The sequence below is a fragment of the Protopterus annectens genome, chromosome 7.part0 (assembly GCF_019279795.1).
Source record: "Protopterus annectens isolate FY-2018-M chromosome 7.part0, PAN1.0, whole genome shotgun sequence".
NCBI lineage: Eukaryota > Metazoa > Chordata > Ceratodontiformes > Protopteridae > Protopterus > Protopterus annectens.
Window position 1 is genome coordinate 1,007,096,681 of NC_056739.1, and position 14,613 is coordinate 1,007,111,293.

Below are 14,613 nucleotides of genomic sequence, written 5' to 3' on the forward strand. Positions count from 1 at the left end.
CAGTACAGGCTGTTTCTCTGCTTTTGGCTGGGGAACATCATTTTTATTTCAAAGCACTACATTTTGGTCTCACCACCATCCCCAGAGTGTTCACCAAGTACATGGAAGTGGTATCAGCATATCAAAGACTGCAACTCTTATCTAGGTGACTGGATCCTTACTGTATACACCAAGGGTCTACTTATTCAGTCCAGAGACTTCATGCTCAATTTTTTTACAACAGTTTGTGAAAAACCATCTGACACCATCCCAGATAATATCCATTGGGTGTCAGCTTGACGTGATGTCTCAAATTGACAAACTCCCAGACTCAAGCATATTCTCTCTGCATCAGCAAGCCTCAGAGGTCATGTTGCTCTAAAATCCTCCTTATTCTTTGGCTGCAGGGTCTAATGCCCAATTCAATCATGCAGGTTAGGTTCTATAGACAGAACTTACTTGAGGGTACTGCAGTTGACCCTTTTATGTCCAACGGTCCATGTTATACCAATTCATTCACTTCCCAGTACATCTACACTGATATGCAGACATCACATTGAGTTGTAGTTGACCTTACCACAAGTGACTTAAGTGAAGGCCACAGTTACCACAGGTTTAATTAATTTATTTATTTGACATTTGTTGACCAGATTGGTCCAGCTGGGTCAGACCCCTTTTTCAGTGGAGACCCAGGGAGAAAAGCTCCACAGTTAATACATAAAATTAAGTTGACTTAGTACATAGCTAATTATACAAAGTTTCTAATAGTGATATGCAAAATAGTGGGTTTAACATGGGTAGCAATTAGACTCTACAAATATGCAAGCACAGTAGGTACAGTGCAGAGTAAAAAGTAGAACAGATAAAACTTCAACACAAATCAAGATACAAGGCACATCAAGCCAAAGAACCAGCTGTAATAACGAACGGCCACACAATAAAGGCCAAGGAAAGCTGAATTTAACAATAACGTTGCCAATACAAATACGCTTTCATCCAAGCAACAGACAAGAAGGAGTTCTGTGTTGTAGTATGGAGTTCAGAAAGAGTATAAGTAATGGTGATGACTGCGGAGTAATTGGCAAATTGTACCAGTGATGATTGGTGGGTAGAGGAAGATAATCGATCAGTAAAAATATAAACAGCAGTGGTCCCAGAATTGAACCTTGGGGTACTTCAATCTTTATAGTAAGTTTGGGGGAGATAGCAGAGAGCCATTTGACAGTTTGGAAATGATTGCTGAGGTAACTAGAGAACCAGCAGATAGTATGGGTCGATAGGTTTAGTTCAGAGAGTTTATCTAAGAGGCAGGGGTGGGAGATGGTATTGCATGCCTTTGAGAGGTCAAGAAAGAGGGAAGAGACTAGTTTATTCTGGTCTCTAGCTTGTGAGATGGTGTTTATGAAGGAGATGACAGCAGTAGAGGTACTATGACCAGGGCAAAAGCCATGTTGGGGAGTGATTAGGTTATCTTATATGAGGAATTGTAGGATTTGTTTTTGTACACATTTTTCCAAGATCTTAGAGAGGGGTGATAGAACTGCTATGGGCCTAAAGTTGGATAGTTTGGTGGAACCGTCACCTTTATGGATGGGTAGGGTGTAGAACTTTTTCCATATGGCTGGAACTTTGGCTTCAGTAATGGATCAGTTGATGAGAATAGAGATGGGTAGCGCTAAGGAGTTGGTAGCTAGCTGGAGAAAGAGAGGAGGGAGATCATCTGTTGAGGGAGAGCAAGGTTTAAGTTTAAGGAGCAGGGATTTTATGTATCTGGTGGATACAGTTTTTAAGCCGAAAGCTGAGGAGGTGTTAGAGGGTATAGGAGGGTTGGTGGGTGGGGTGGTGATAGAGTTAGGATGGTTGGTTAGTTTATTAATTGACTCTATAAAGTACGAATTAAAGTTTGTAGTGGTTTGGAAGGGGGGGTATTAGTGGGGCTAGGTTGGGGAGTGGAGGAGTTGCCTGGATGAAGGATTTGGTTAATCATATGCCATAATTTCTTAGGGTTATGTATGTGTGTTTCAGGGGGATTTGAGTAATAGTTTCACTTGGCATTGGTAGTGGCTTTCTTAGTAAAGTTACGGAAATGTTTATGTTGTTGTAGGTGGATGGGGAATTTGGTTTTGGTTCAGAGCTTCCAAGTGTTCCTCTGTGCCATAAGGGAGTGGGTGGATGGCGTTAGCCAAGGGGATAAAGCTGATTTTATTCTGACATTGCGAATAGGGGCTAGGGAGTTGAGTATGTTAAGGAATATGTTATTAAATTCCATAAGAGCTTCATCAAGGGGTAACTGGCTGAGAAAGGTACAGTTGATAGCTGAGAGGTGACTATTTAGTTCATTAGGGTCAAAGTTTTTTAAATTACAACATGCTTTGATCTTATGAGGTTTGCGTATGTGTGGGCTAAATCAGAGGACTTTGATTGGTCACTGAGGGTTTTGGATAGAGTTTTGGGGAAGTGATATTTCTGGGGATGTGATACTAGAATCCAGTCAAGTAGAGCAGAATGGGTAGTTGATTTTGTGGTATTGGTAGGTGTAGTTACTATTTGGGTGAAACCATGTAAATTAATGGGGGTGGAGGGGGATTCAGTGGACAGCATTAACCAGTTAATTTTGACATCTCCCATGGTTATAGTTTCATAGGGGAGTCAGAGCAGAGAGAGGAAAGAACACTTTCCAGTACTGTGATGTTGTCACCAGGTGGAATGTAGATTGCAGCAATGTTAGATGAGGTGTTGGGGATTAATTTTACAGTTAGCCAAAAGATGTTCTGCAGGTGAGTCTGGAGGAGAGGGGGAAACTAGAGGGGTTAGAGTGAGATGATCAGCGTACATGATAGCAACACCTCCTTTTTTTTTGGTTTGATCTTATTTATTTATTTAACATTCTGTTTACTGGGGAGGTCTGACTGGACAAAGCTATCCATTTTCAGTGGAGGCCCAGGGAGAAAACTCCAGAAACAATTGCTAACATACCATACATAAAATATTTACATGAGTATTGTGGTTTACACATACAGTTATAAAATATAGCAGATAAAAACACATGATTGCATAAAATATTTGCATAAGCATAGTGGCTTAGACATACAATTAAAAATATAGCAGGTAGTAACATATGATTGTTGTTCATACAGTATGATTAGCAGAGATAATCATGAAGATGTAATGAACATAAGAGAAGAAAGGAAAAACTAAACATACTAGCCAGTTTGTGAAAGAAGAAGAATATAGACAAGTCCATATGAGGTTCATATGATTTAGTCTTAAAATGTTATAGCCAGGGGTAAGGATGTCTTTATCTGGAATGTTGGGTTTTAACTAAGTTTCACTAAGGGCTATGATGTCAGGGGAGTGTAGAGATATCCACGAATGAAATTCAGTAGTTTTATTCATTAAGCTTTTCAGGTTGATGGAATATATAGAGATGTGTTTTAGAGGGACATGAGAGTGGGGAATGGTGAATTTTATGGAGGTATCATCAGAAGGGGAGGATCGATCTGGGATGGGGTTGGGGTATATGTCACCTGTGAGTAGAAGGGAGAGGAGAGTAGGGATTGAATGAGGCTTAGGGATATAAAGTAGACAGTATTTAGGTGTTCCTTTATGGAGGTTTAGTTTAAATGTGTTAAGTTTTGTGTTTTTGAGGTGAAGTTTTGGACACAGTGGAAAGTGGTAAATTCAAGAATGAATTTAGGAGTTGAGGGAAGACTGGGAGATAGGTAGAGTTGGGTGAGTGAAAGTTGGGTTTTAGGGGAAAATTATAAGAGGCAAAATTGTATAAGATAGTTAGGGTTGAAGTAGTTAGTGTTGGAGGAGGGAGTGTGATGTCATAGTGAAGTGTGGATGAGTGTGGTAATGACTGTATGTGTTATGGAGGTGGAGGTAAAAAGTAAGCTGTATAGCTAAAGAGTAAGAATAGAAGTAGAAGGTGTTAGAGTATGTACAAGTGAAGTTGAGGCTTAATAAGTAGAGTTATAGGTGGTAGTTTAGAGTGGAATAGGGTGGAGATGTAGGAGTAAAGAGATTGGAGGAAGTGGAAATGAGGGGTGAGACTCTTGAGTGGTGGAGTGCAAGGCTAGAGAATAAAGGAAATTATGTCAGGGGTGGGTGGGATGGGAGTAGGGTAGAGGATTGGAGTGAGCCCGAGCACAGCAAGAGTGAATGGAGCAGATTTGCCCAGCAAAATGAGGTAAGTAGAAGGCACACACAAAAAATCAGTAATTGCACTTTTTTTGTTTTGCAGGATGGTATGCTAATCTGGAGTGTAGGGGTTACAGGAAGAGGGAGATAGAGAGAGATGAGCTAGGGGAGTTCAGTCACCTAGGTCCTAAAAAGCAGTGGTCAGAGCAGGCACTAGTGAAAAGTGTTCACTCAAAACTAGGAAAACACCAAAATAAAAGTAGAAGTCACAAATGGAAAACCAGAGGTTATAAATCTACAACATTTTGGTTTATTAGTCCACAGGTAGCTAGTGAGAAATGTGGTAGATAACTATGAGATGAAAGTCCTGGAATTGGGACATGGTAAAGGAGTCACGGAAAAATGGTGTTGAAGTGAACTACTTGGGTGAGCTGCTATACTTAGCACTTATAGTGTCATCCAGTGGGCAAAGAGAGGAAAAGAGAGCTTAGAAATTAATGAGTGATCCGGAGAAAGGATGGAAAGGGGAGGTGGGGAGATGAACGTCCTCGGGAGCCCTTCTGTGAGTGCGCAAGCCTGGCTGAGTCTGTGACACAGACTATTCACTAGAAACACCGCAGTTATATCTTGCTTCCTTTCTGGGGTGGTGTGGGGGCATTTCAAGGAAAGATACTTTAAAGCACATGAATGACTTCAGAGGATAAGCTTCACATCAATGTCTTTTAAACAAGGATGATTCTTCTGGTGTTGCAAGCTATTCAGGATTCCCTTCCCAATGGTGTGATTTCCATCCAGATGGATAACATGTATGTGGTCTAGTACATCAATAAACAAGGAGGAGTCCATTCGTACCCACTATGTCAAGAAGCCATGAGAGTTTGGCAATAAGCACCATCTTCCCAATGCTTCATAGAGGCAATGCACATCCCAGGGAGTTCCAATGTTTTAGATGAAAAACATGAGCAGATCCTTTCTCATGACTCATGAGTGGTTCTTCAACCAATCAGTGGCAACCATGATTTTCAGTCACTTGGGACAGCCATGCCATGATCTTTTGCTTCCCACCAGAACACCAAGTGCAGCAGCTACTTTGCCCTGATCCCCCAGGAGATTCAGTCACTGAGGGATGACCTGACTCACTCTTTTTCCCCCTGGGGTGTCTATATATCTTTCTATCATTGCCCCTTATACCAAAGTTCCTTCAGAAAGCAATTCTTTGCAAGGCAACAGGGATTCTCATTGCCCCCTTCTAGGTGTTTGGTTTGTTTTCTTTGGCCTTATCTGATGCACACTTCTGGGTGCTCGACCAACTTCCAGATCTACTGGCCCACCAATCCAGCTGGCTTTTCCAGGATTTAAAAGCTTTGAAATTAACTACATTGTTCCTTCAAATCCAATAATAGCCAATGATGCCAGGCTTTCCCCTTCAGTACTTCATATTTTATTTCCTTATCAGAAACTGAACACCAGAAAACTTTACAGAAACAAATTAATCATTTCTCAGCACCTTTGTATACTGGATTTTTTGGCAGAATTATTCCAGAAAGGTGCTGTTTTTCCTAACATTAAGGTATAGCAGTCAAATATGTCTTACTTTCATGTAGGAGAAAATCTAAAATCTATTGCTTCCTTGTATGATGTCTCCTCTCTGAGCAAGTAATCAAGGAGCCTGAGTTCTCAACACTGACACTGCAGACAGACATTCACTCGGAACAAAAATAGATACACACAGTAATTCCAGAAGCAGCTCTGTATCGAGCACAATTTCCCTTAAGAGAACACAGGGAACACACTCAGTCTGGGGTCTGGAATCCTCTCTCTCTCTTTCTCCAATGCCTCAATAAGACCCCCCCCCCCACTGGCACAACTGCAGAGTTGAGTACTCAGCTGAGTGACAAAGCCAAGTCCTCCACCACCCTCTCTGTGAAACTAGTGGTTTGTGTTTCTGCTCCAAGCAGCTGACAAACACACTGTTTGAGATTTGATTTTCACACACACACACACACACACACGCACACACACACACACACACACACACACACACACACACACACACACACACATACACACATGCAAACACACAGACACACACAGACACACACACACACACACACACACACACACACACACACACACACACACACACACACACACACACACACACACACACCTGAGAAAGGGTAGCACAGATTTACTAGCTATGCCCCCTTCTGCCCAAGCTATAAGGTAGTTACTGCCACCAAACACTCCAAAGCCAGCTACATTAAAGCTCTTACAAGGATACCCAATTATACTGAGTAAAATTAATATTAATACCAGTGATAGTGTTTCACCAATACAGTAAGGCATTCAGGAGTTGCCACAGAGTCACCAAATAGATATCAGTGCTTTCAAAGGTAAAATATTCTGTAAAGGACCAGCTACAATGAAAAGTTTAAATATATTTAATAATAAATAATAAAAGAACATGAGACTACTAAATATCTATTTACAATAAACACTAGCATTTTAGTCACAGGCAATATAAAAAAAACACAGATGAACAGATTCACACAGATACAGAAAAACATAATTTAAATAATCTTACTATATTTTTCTGACTGAGCTAAAGAATTACTATTCCATGTTCACTTACTAGAGCAAAGCAAGATGATGTGAGTGACAGACCCTTATATGTCAGGTTATAAAAACAAGAGTGCTCTGAGACTACAGTCTCATTTAGCATTAAAAAACATCATTTCAGTAATGGATTGCAGAATGACATCACATACATTTGGTCATCTGACTTCTGGTTCCCATGCTATCCCCTTTCCTAGAAACTAATCCAGCATCTCTCACATATGTGTCAATAATACACACACATAGAGCTTTGCTAAGTTCTGTTACAACTTTTGAAAGTTATACAATGATAAAACACTTCCACTCTCCTCACAGGAGCTAATAAACCATTCTCTTGCACAGACCTTCTGACCCTAGCTGCAATCAGAACTATAAGATACAATCTTTATGGTCTAAATTAAGTAATTTAATTTCTTACTATTTTTCAATGTTAGCTGGACTGAGATTAACCTTTCTTTTCCAGTATCCTCCGTTAACATATATACATTTCCTCTGTTACCATAGTACAACCTGATATAAATGTATATTTCTTTCCTGTCCAGCAGAACAACTTGCTAATACATTTTTAACACAAGCAATTTACAGATACATTTTCAATACAAGTATCTGTACAAATCAGTTTGATATACAAATGGCATATAATTCTTTACAAACACTCCACTAGCATCCAGTGCCCTACATCTCTTTGCATAGCTGGCAATACCTCACACTGTCACATCTTGAAACATTCTAAAGCCTTTTTTTTCTAGGAACATTCCTTCTCGGGTTTCCTCTGAGGGATATATTTCCTCCTTTGGACATTTTCTTATTGCTTCAAACCTTAGCTGGACTGCCTTTTGAACCAGCCACTTCAACAGAGCTATAATTTCTGTACTGGGAAACTAGTTTCCCAGTAACCATCATTTCAGACAGGAGATTTTCTGAGTCAGAAGCACTATCTTGCATGACTCCATTGCTAATCTTTCATAAGAGTAGGATATATCTTTGGACCGATCCAAATTTTCTTCCAGAAGTGGTCTCAGAAGCTACACTTAACCAGTCCATTAATTTGACAGCCTTCTTTCCAAATTGTTTCAAATAAAGGAGAATACACTTCACATTTGGTGGATGTTCAGTGCTAACTAAGGCTTGACTTACATCATACCAAGGGTTTTAGGAAAACATTTGTTAGCTTTTCAATTGCCAAACTGGGAGATGGTGCTGCAAAAGCAATCTTTTCTAGGTGTCTCTCTGATTGCACTACACTTGCATGCAAAGAGAAAGGCCTATCTCTTATTCAGAAACAAAAAGCTCATTCAGCCAGAGCAGATGGGGTCTCTGAAGATTTCTTTGCCAGATTGTCTCTGGATGACATTTGTGCAGTGACTATATAGTCTACTGTAAGTAACTTTGTTTCCTATTTACATACCAGACCTATAATCTAGATCTTGTGCAAATTCTGGCTCTGTTGTCCTTTGGAACACCCTTCCATGAGACCACCCTTGAGTGCCAGCAGCTGGGAATCTGTCCCATCTGTTGAGATGGAAAGAAGTGACAACATCAACAATGAAAGATATGTACTTAGCATAATGTTAGATGTATGTGTATTTATTTATTTATTTTATTTAACATTTGTTTACCTGGAAAGTCCTGAGTCAGGAACCTATTTTCAGAGAAGCCCCGGTGAGAAAAGCTTCAAATGACTGACACATGAAAGTTAAGACATTGTAAATGAACAAGATAATAAAGGATTAAAACACACATTAAATAAGTAATGAATACTAAATAAGTACAGAGATCCAGGACCTCGAATATCTGAAAAGCTAACAAAACAATCAGTAAGTATATCACTGAGTTTCTGAGACAGTTTAAACTTACAATAGGTTGGAAATTGCAGTTTGTTCCTGTAAGTGACTTTGTATGGAGTCTTATGTTTGAAACTGAATGGACTTTGTAAGGGTCTTATCTTTCAAACTGAATGGACTTTGTAAAGGTCTTATCTTTCAAACTGAATGGACTTTGTAAGGGTCTTATTTTTCAAACTGAATGGAGGGCTTTCAGGGTATTTAACAGCGCAAGAAAGGGTGGGGGGAGTACTGAAATAATGTGATTCTAAAGTCTATTTTAGTTGTAGTTTGGAAGATATTGTGGGTGGGAGAGGAGCAGGATAGGGGAGGTGGTTAGACGTGGGGAAGTAAAGAGATTATTTTTAACTTCCTGTTATTTGGGTGGGGGGGGTAGGTGTGTGCAAATCAGCTAAGAAGCGGAATAGAGTTTTAAGATTTACTCCAGCTGAATAAACTTTAACATACTTTAACTTAGTTTAGAGGCCTGCAGAAGCTTGCTAGGGTCCTTTACTTGATGTAATGGCTTGTGCTTTTGGCTGTTGTATATTGTGGCAGGTGGAGTTAGGATGAAAAGTACTGGGTATTTAGCATTAACTTAGTTTAGAGGCCTGTAGAAGCTTGCTAGGGTCCTTTACTTGATGTAATGGCTTGTGCTTCTGGCTGTTGTATATTGTGGCAGGTGGAGTTAGGATGAAAAGTACTGGGTATTTAGCATTAACTTAGTTTAGAGGCCTGTAGAAGCTTGCTAGGGTCCTTTACTTGATGTAATGGCTTGTTCTTCAGGCTGTTGTATATTGTGTCAGGTGGAGTCAGGACGAAGAATACTGGGTTCTTGGCATTAACTTAGTTTAGAGGCCCGTAAAAGCTTGCATACTTAATGTAATGGCTTGTGTCTTCTGTCTGGCTCAGCCACCCTCCCTCCACACCCTGACCTTAATTGTCCCCTTATGGCTGTCAACCAGCTGCATTGGTCCTGTCCAGAGCTTTGTCTGATACCCAGCTTGAGGCTGTTTTCATAATGTTATCTTAGTTTCTAATGCCTTCACTTAGTGCTCATTTAGGAATATGTGGAAGATGCAAGTGGACAAACTCAATCTCAGGTATTGTAGGTGTTGAAAACCCCGAGCCATGGATCCCAGAGCCTGAAAAAAAAGGTGCATATGTTAGATCCGTCAAATCCAGTAATGTAGCCATTGAGCCAGATGAAGAAGACAATATGGATCTAGCATTATGGTAAATATAACATCTGTATATGCACTGTCCTGTCTCAAGCTAGGCTGAGACTTGGTGAGCTCTGTGCTGCATAGGAAGTTGAGATGCATCACAAAAAGTGTTCCTCTGCTCTCTGCTGCATTAAACCAACTCACGTTCATCTCTCAGTGCTAAACAGATTATTCAATCTGGACTGTCTGACTACTCACAGAGCATATTTCACAGAAAATGTGAGTTGACTGCTTGGTTCATTACAGCTAAACTTACATCATCATGATTAGGCGTTGGTCCTTATGATAAGCTTAGTGGGAATCTTCAATTTATTGGATGTGCACCATCCTGTTTGATGATAAGTAGAGGCTTGATGAGCTCTGTGCTCCATAGGAAAGTGAAAGGCATCAAAAGAAGATAGTGCTCTCATGCATGGAGGTCTCTGCTACATCTGACCAACAAACTTTCATCTGTCTCTTGATATTGGTGCAGGATTCAGTGCACTGATCTTAGCCATTTTTCTTTCACAGCTTTTAACCTGCAACCTGTGACCTTTGACTTGGATCCATGCTCTGAATGACTGATACTTGCATGTCTTGTAGTGCTCTGCCTTATGAGTTATCAAATCATCTCTTTTCTTTGAGATAGTAGGTGGGGATTTCATCGGGTTTAAAGAAAGCCTTTGGATCCTGAAGAGAGTCTTATTAATCAAGAAAATGTGAATATCAAAACCAGCAGAAGGTGGTTCTCTCTACATGGTGCTAGGCAGTCTATACATTTTATGCCAGAAAACTATAAGTGTGGCTTCATTGTTTGGAGTCACTGGGGAAAATCATCCATTGAGAAAAAAATCATTAAACTAGGAGAGGGTGAAGTGCTTAAAATATTCACTTAGTCTAGTAAGAATTATGAAACAGTGACTGTTTATAAAAAATGTTAATCAATTAACATTGGTAAAAATGAGCAACAGTTATTTTGGGATTAGACCATTTTACACATTTCGTATTCTAAAATTTTATTGGTCAACGCATGCAATTTATAATTTTGTAATGGAGACTAGTGGCAGAAACCGAACCATTCATTGCTAATATCTGGTTTTAACAGTATACAAAACCGTGTAAGAAACTTCTCTGTGTGGAAGATTTTCAGTCCATATATCTCTAGTTAATTTTATATATATATATATATATATATATATATATATATATATATATATATATATAAAATATGAAATATTTCACAGAATTACTAAGTATTCTAAAGTAATCCAAGCAAGGCAGGCTGTCTGTTTCAAGTCGAAAATCATTTATTGAGTACACAGACAAGCGATCAAAGTAAAACAAAATTAACTGAGTTATAGTTTCCTCACAAGCTTTCTAAATATATATATATATATATATATATATATATATATATATATATATATATATATATATACTTTTTATCAGGCATGGGAGTGGTTTATTGTGCTGTAAAACAAAGTGTCATTGGTACACATGTTAAATTTACATCCCTTCCCCATCAGTGTGACATTCGAGCTGGTCCTGTCCTACATAGTAGCTGTCATAATAATCTAACCCTTATGTACTTTAAATAAAATTTATGATGATTTATTTCCAGCCATGTAGTATATTGTCTTGGATAAAATCACAGACCTAATAATACGGTTAAATAAGAGGTACCACATCATTATAAATTTTATTTAAAGTACATAAAGGTTATATTATTATGACAGCTACTAAGTAGGGCAGGACCAGTTCGAATGTCACACTGATGGGGGAAGGGTTGTGAATTTAACATGTGTACCAATAGCACAATAATAAAAAATATATATATATTTAGAAATCTTGTGACGAAACTATTACTCTGTTAATTTTGTTTTACTTGGATCGCTTGTCTATGTACTTAATAAAGGATTTTCGACTGGAAACAGACTGCCTGCCTTGCTTGGATTACTTTTGAATACTTAGTAATTCTATGCAATATTTCATATTTTTATATATATATATATATATATATATATATATATATATATATATATTTTTTTTTTTACTTAAGACGAGTTTACGTTCACTACTTCTACTACTATTGTCTGATCTGATTAATATGCAGTGATTAACTAGAGATATATGGACGGAAAATCTTCCACACAGAGAAGTTTCTTACACTGTTTTGTTTTTGGACCCACTATACTTGTTTGGTGGGTTGTTTGAGACTTCAGGGATACCACGGAGATTACTTGTTTTAACAGTATACTTACCTTTTATTTATCTTATCTCACTGCTAAATTTTGTGGCAGGAGAAGTGCAAAAATAATTATTGTACCTAAAACATCTAAAGCATTGAAACTGACATATATTCCATTTTTAGGATGGATTAAAAAGAATGAACTTGCAAACAACCTGTTACTGAATAAGCAATACACTTAAATTAAGTTAGAACCATTGTGACAAGCATTTTAAACTAATAGCTATACTGTGAGCCACATTCTACTCTTGCGGATTATTTTTTTGCTTAGAAAATAGTTGCAACTAGAAATTGTAGCAATAAGAAGCAAAGCAATATTAATTAAATAAATTCAGAGAGTCACAGTTTATCAGTCAATAACTCATCAATTTGAATCCACAAAATATAACCCATCGACTACAAGGTGCAAGTGCTAATTGAACCTGCTCCACTGTAAGATTTGTGATGCCTCTCACTCCTTAGTCATGTGATCAGAAGTCTGACTGCCTAATTTTTTTCTAGAATGGCAGTTTGATGGAACAGTAGCTCAATGAAATGATGAGTCACTAACTTATTTTGCTCTCTATTATGTATAAATACATTTCTTTGACAAAGGACATTATTAATTTGCACAACAAATGCTATAATTATGTGAGTTCATAGAACCTGTTTTCATTAACAATTAACATGATGAGTGCATGAGATTTTCTTTTACTGTTCCATATGTAGTTCTGAAAACTTTGCTTAATGTTTGTAGGTAACATATTTCTTATTAGTATGTCTTTCCTTTAAGGAAGACAAAAATAGCCACTGTCATTTTCTCTCAGAGGAATTAGAGGTGCTGTATGTTAATTATGCATTAGAGCTTTCTCAGTCATGTCAATTTAAAAGCATTTCATCAAATGTTTTTTCAGGCTGAAGTGAAAGAAAGTCGAAAAAACTTCTAATAATCAGTTATACTTCGACATGCTTACGCAGAAGTGTAAAATGAAAAATTGTGTCTCCTCTTTCAGAATACAGATGCCTGTTTATTAATGTTATTTTTGATTACTTTCATGCCCATCTGTCACAGCCTGTTTTCAGAGTAGTTACAGAGCAGAAAATTCTAAATTTCATGACAAGAAGTGTAATGGCATGAAGAAATTTAGACAAATCTCCAAGATCCTGTTAAGCGCAAGCATTCTAATGCAAACGACAATGATTTGAAGAATTGTATATTGCGATAGCGCATGGACCAATGAGGAAAGCAGTACTGCAAGCTTGGGTGTGGCATAATTGTGACGGATACTGCAACTGTGAGCAAAAGTCAAACAGTAATACAAAAGTTACATACGCAGGAGAAAAATATATAAAGTAAGGCAAATAGAAGGGTACATTCATTATCTATGAGAACTGTTTAGCAAAGCACAAAATGCAATGCAATGTTTAAGGAAAATATACATTCAGTATGACAAGTAATTGCAAATAGTTATCTATTTTTAGACAATAACTCCAATATTATTACGATATTAAATTAAGACCAAGTTGTGATTAAAATGATGAAACAATCATTTTGAGTTGAAAATGATGGGTAAATTCTGGATGCATTGAATTGTACTTTCTTAGAAAAAAAAAAAACATAACATTTTAAATATTGCATTTCTGCAAATAAGACTTTCTTTTGTTAAGAAGCATACTTACTCGAAAATCATTTGGAAAATAAAAGACAGTGTTACATCTACACTCAGTTTAAGAGGTGTTGTAACTGCATGAAGCTTCTAATTCCACTGGTAGTATTGAAGAAATGCTGACTTTTTTCCCCAAAGCTATTTTGTTAAGTACTTCATACATTTTTAGCAACAGAATACTGTGCAGAAGAATTCAATCTAAAATATGTTGCTTCAGTTAATTTAATAATATTTATTGAAATGTTTAAATATGTCTCATAAATTCCCGAAGAGAAAAAAATAACACTCCACAATGTTGTTTAGAAAAGCAGAAGTTTGCAATCACTTCCTACTTGGCAGTTATTTTTTAAAGAAAATTGCTGGTAAAAAATTTTATATGAAGTCTTGTTCATAGTGGACGTATATTTTTGTTATAGTATCATAAGAAAATAGGAACAAGTCTTATGGTAGCTGGGTTAAAGACAAATGTAGATTTAAATGTGAAGCTGAAAAATTGTTTGTGTGCTTGTGTGCATGTATTTTTCAGAGAATATACATTTTAACTGATTTGCTGCCTGCCAGAGAGCAATATATCTCCCAAGATGCTGCAGTAATGCCTTATGATAGAAAATAAGGCAGTAATTGCCTTCCTCACAAAACAATATCCATTTCCATGTCTTCTATTATGTCATTGTTAGAGATTTAAAGTAGAGGTGATCATAGTAGAGTCAACCAAGTAGGCAATCAGAATTTTTTTTCAAATATGCCTTTTATCTAAATTTGTGTATCATTTAAAAGCTTCTAGTAGGAGACCACAAAATATGGCTGCTTGGAAAACTACTTGTGCAATCACTGAGAGAATGATACACATCTGCATAATTCAAACCAATTGCACAAATTCAAAAAGAAAACTTGCATCCCCATTCCAGCATGACCTCTCATCTCACATAAAATGACTCTGCAGTTGTACA

The 14,613-nt window shown here is 37.6% G+C and overlaps 1 protein-coding gene across 1 annotated transcript in view; it reads right to left on the bottom strand.

The window, feature by feature from the left end:
• Positions 1–14,613, bottom strand: part of GRM7 (glutamate metabotropic receptor 7) — a 3,543,572-nt gene that overhangs the window by 1,916,233 nt on the left and 1,612,726 nt on the right. The gene's annotated exons all lie outside the window — the stretch shown is intronic.